This window comes from Monodon monoceros, unplaced genomic scaffold (assembly GCF_005190385.1).
Source record: "Monodon monoceros isolate NGI ecotype Baffin Bay Population unplaced genomic scaffold, NGI_Narwhal_1 Super_Scaffold_18, whole genome shotgun sequence".
Lineage (NCBI taxonomy): Eukaryota > Metazoa > Chordata > Mammalia > Artiodactyla > Monodontidae > Monodon > Monodon monoceros.
Genome location: NW_021703774.1, coordinates 23,129,122 through 23,133,721, shown reverse-complemented (window position 1 = coordinate 23,133,721; position 4,600 = coordinate 23,129,122). Strand labels below are relative to the sequence as shown.

At 43.4% G+C, this 4,600-nt stretch overlaps 1 pseudogene; it reads left to right on the top strand.

The window, feature by feature from the left end:
- The first annotated feature begins 1,526 nt into the window (after positions 1–1,526).
- Positions 1,527–1,889, top strand: LOC114897811 (annotated as a pseudogene).
- The last annotated feature ends 2,711 nt before the right edge of the window (positions 1,890–4,600 follow it).

Below are 4,600 nucleotides of genomic sequence, written 5' to 3'. Positions count from 1 at the left end.
AGCAGCATGCCAAAAAAAAAAAAAAAAAAGATGCTTCTGACGATGGTGTCTAAGAGCAGATGAAATACAGGGTATGTATTTGTAAGTAAAAATATGTCATAATAAATTTTTATTTATTTTTATTGAAGTATAGTTGATTTACAATGTTGTGTTAGTTTCAGGTGTACAACAAAGTGATTCAGTGATTCTTTTTCATATTCTTTTCCATTATAGTTTATTACAAGATACTGAATATAGTTCCGTATACTATACAGTAGGACCTTGTTGTTTATTTTATATATAGTAGTTTGTATCTGCTAATCCCAAACTCCTAATTTATCACTCCCTGCCCCCTTTCCCCTCTGGTAATCATAAGTCAATCTCTGTGAGTATGTTTCTGTTTTGTAAATAGATTCATCATTTATATCATATTTTAAATTCTACGTGTAAGTGATATCAGATGATATATGTGTTTTTCTGTCTGACTTCACTTAGTATCATAATCTCTAGGTCCGTCCATGTTGCTGCATTTGGCATTGTTTCTTTTTTTTCTTTTTGGGTGCACTGGGTCTTCGTTGCTGCGTGCGGGCTTTCTCTAGTTGTTCCCTTTTCTCCACACCCTCTCCAGCATTTATTATTTGTAGGCATTTTGATGATGGCCGTTCCGACCAGTGTGAAGTGATACCTCATTGTAGTTTTGATTTGCATTTCTCTAATAGTGATGTTGAGCATCTTTTCATATGCCTACTGACCATCTGTATGTCTTCTTTGGAGAAATGTCTATTTAGGTCTTCTGCCCATTTTTTGATTGGGTTGTTTGGGTTTTGATATTGAGTTGTGTGAGCATAACAGATTTTAAAATAACAGTTCTATTGACATATAATTCACATACGATACATTCACCCATTTAAATTATACAATTCAATGGTTTTTAGTATATTCACAGAGTTGCGCAATCACACAATACATGGTCTTTTGTGACTGGCTTTTCTTACTTAGCGTGTTTTCAAGTTTCATCTGTGTTGTAGCATTATACTTAATTTTTAAAGTGATCCACTCACTTCTCAACTCAGAGGAATCTGACTTCTGAATCCACCTCTTTATTAAAATGACTCATGTAGGTCACAAGTAATTTCCTCATTATACAGTCCAGTGGACATACCTCAGGCTTCATTTCAACCTCATTCAGCACAAATATGGGTTGAGTGTTCACTAAATGCCAATTTTTACTGGCATCACTCACTTCCTTCTCTCTGACACGCTCCTTCCTTAAATTCCACACCTCATGCTCATTTGCCTGTTTCTCTGTCTGGACCTTCTCTGTCTGCTTCCTTGGTTCTCCCTTCCCCTCTCCTTTGGCTTGTCTTTGGCCGTTGTCCCCTCCTTTGACGTTCTTCCAGTGATATCCAGCAGACTGGTATCCTCCATGATCAGGCCCTCAATCTGACACAACCCTCAATCAGGTTGTATCTTCAACCCTAACCTCTATTTCTCCACCTGCCTGCTAGACCTTTCTCTCTGGGTGTTGCACGGGTGCCTCACACTCCATGCTAGATGGAATCTCTCCTCTGCATAACCCAGCACTTCTCTTAAGCCACTTAAATTCTGCCTTATACTCTTTCATTCAACAAAATTATTTACTCGAGGCCTGTGTCACAACCGTGCTCCGCCAGATCATTGGTCAGGCCAAGAATCAGCCTAGCCTGATCCCCCTCTTCGTATTTATTGGAGCAGGAGGTACTGGAGCAGCACTGTATGTCTGGAGCCTGGCATTGTTCAACCCAGATGTCAGTTGGGACAGAAAGAATAACCCAGAACCCTGGAACAAAGTAGGCCCCGATGATTAATACAAGTTCTACCCAGTGAATGTAGATTACAGCAAAGTGAAGAAAGAAGGTCCAGACTTCTAAATGAAACGTTTCGCTATAAAGCTGCTTAGAATGAAGGTCTTCCAGAAGCCATCTGCACAGTTCTGCACTTGACCAGGAAATAGCTCCCCTCTCAGTGCGTGATCATGCTGCTGTATTGTGTTGGGGTTTACACTGATTAATAAATAATCTGAAACTTAAAAAAAAAAGTTACTGAGAATCTGCTGCTGTTGGAAGTACTAAAGACATGTTAGAAAAGAAAACAAAGTCCCTTTTCTCCAAGAGCTTCCCTTCTAGGGAGAGAGCCAGGTGGTCAACCATGAACCTGCAATATGGCTGGTGGTGATGAGTTCCTTAAAACAATTAGAGCAGGGTAAAGGGATCAAAAGTGACAGTGGGCTGTGCCGGTTATTCTCTGCTTACGTCCCTCCCTCCCATACAATTCACCCATCGTCCTCCCTCTCAGCCCTCTTCCATGCCCCAGGGACTGGCCTACAAGGCTTCTTTCACCCAAGCTCCCTCGCCCTCTGCCTTCCTATTGGCTTAGGCAGAAAGAGGAGATGTGAGAGTGGGGGGAAGTGGTGTGGTAGTAAATGTTTATCAACCAGCTGTCCAAGGAAAAGCAACCTGATTTGTAGCATTTGCCCATTTCTGTGGTGTAAATACTCCACCTTGAGAGATTTCAAACAGCCATCTTGATGTCGGAGTTGGAAAGAGATGCTTACCGTGGGCCCTGATGAACCAGGATAAGCCAGTTTCAACACACCATTGGTGGGAGGAGAGGGAATGTCTTCTCAGCTTCCTCTTGTCCTCGGTCCTGGCAGGGGCTGCATCCCTTCAGGACTGCAGCTCTAGACAGCAGTGCCTCTCAGGCCACTCCAGCTCCAACGAGATGCTGAGACTCCCATTCCCTCCTCCTACCTCTTCAGGCCTGGGATTGGGAACAGCTTCTCAGTGAAGCTGGTCCCTGGGTGCCTCACTATCCCTAGTTTCTTTTCCCTACTCCCAGCTCTTCATTAATGTTCTTCAAAATCCTTGTGGAATGTACCTTCTGTTTCCCGTGGGACCCGGACTCATACAGGAGGGTTGTCTTTTTCCGTAGAGTGCACAGGAAGGCCTTTCTGATACTGTAACACTGAAGCACAGAATGAGGGTGTGGGAAGTGATTTGTGTGTTGATCCTGCCACCTCCTCTCCAGTTTCCCCATCCCCATGCCTGGTAACCATTTCTCTTGTATTTGATTTCTAGCAGTGCCAATCCCAGTTCTTTGCATGTATCCAAAAAAACATTTGTTGAATTGTACCAAAACAGGGCCATCTATTGCTTTTCTTCTGCTCTCTAAAAAGTGTTCCTTGTTCCTATGAATTTCACTAATGCTCTTTCATTCTTCATTTGAATCTTCTATTGGGTCCATGCCCAGTGAGCCAGTGCTAACAGAAGCTGGTATAAAATCCTCCTACAAAAATTACAGTCCTCAAAAGAAAAAAAAAAACAAAAAACACCACAGTCCTCTTATAAAAATTGCTGGATTTGAGGCCACAGTAGATAATTTACATGGGTTGAGAAGACGAATTCAAAAGCCATTAAATCTAAGCCTGTGAAATAAAAATCAGCAGAGTTTGCTACGATTGTACTTAAACTCAACATGAAGGCCAAATGGTAACACAGCATTCTGAAGTTACACCACTTTATACAGCAATACCACCAGTGTTCATGCTGCCTGGTGGGCCTGGGTCTGAGAACATAACGTTCCTGCTGTAGTTCTGCACTCCCCTCCCCGCTGGCTGTTAACCCCCTGTGCCAAGGCAGGCTGGCTTCATGAGACCCATTGTATCCACACCCACTTCACCCACCAAGTGGACCTCTTTCATCATGTCAACCAGCCTATCTGCAGAGGTATCAGCTTGGTAGGGAGAATGGACTCTTTGTGGAGAAGATTAGGATTAGGGCTGGGATTTGGGTTGAGGTTTGTGAAGGTTAATTTTACGTGTCAACTTGGCTGGGCCATGGTGGGCCAGATATGTGATTAAACATTACTCTGAATGTGTCTGTGTCTGTAAGGGTGTTTTTGGTTTTGTTTTTTTATATAATTTTTTATTTGTTTTATTTATTTATTTTTGGCTGCATTGGGTCTTCGTTGCTGTGTGCAGGCTTTCTCTAGTTGCGTCGAGCAGGGGCTACTCTTCGTTGTGGTGCATGGACTTCTCATTGTGGTGGCTTCTCTTGTGGTGGAGCACAGGCTCTAGGAGTGCAGGCTTCAACAGTTGCAGCACACGGGCCTTAGAGCATGTGGGTTTCAGTAGTTGCAGCATGTGAGCTCAGTTGTTGTGGCTCGTGGGCTCTAGAGCACAGACTCAGTAGTTGTGGCGCACAGGCTTAGTTGCCCTGTGGCATGTGGGATCTTCCTGGACCAGGAATGCAACCCATGCCCCCTGCATTGGCAGGCAGATTCTTAACCACTGTGCCACCAGGGAAGTCCCAGTGAGGGTGTTTTTGCATGAGATTAATGTTTAAAGCAGTGACTTTGAGTGAAACAGATTGCCCTCCATACTGTGGGTGGGCCTCATCCAATCAGTTGACAGTCTGAATAGAATAAGACTGACCTTTCCTGAGCAAGAGGGAATTCTGCCAGCAGACAACCTTTGGACTTGAGCTGCAACACCAGCTCTTCCTGCAGATGTTGGACTTGCCATCCTCCATAATCATGTAAGCCAATTCCTGAAAATACATCTTTCTTTATATATACACATCTA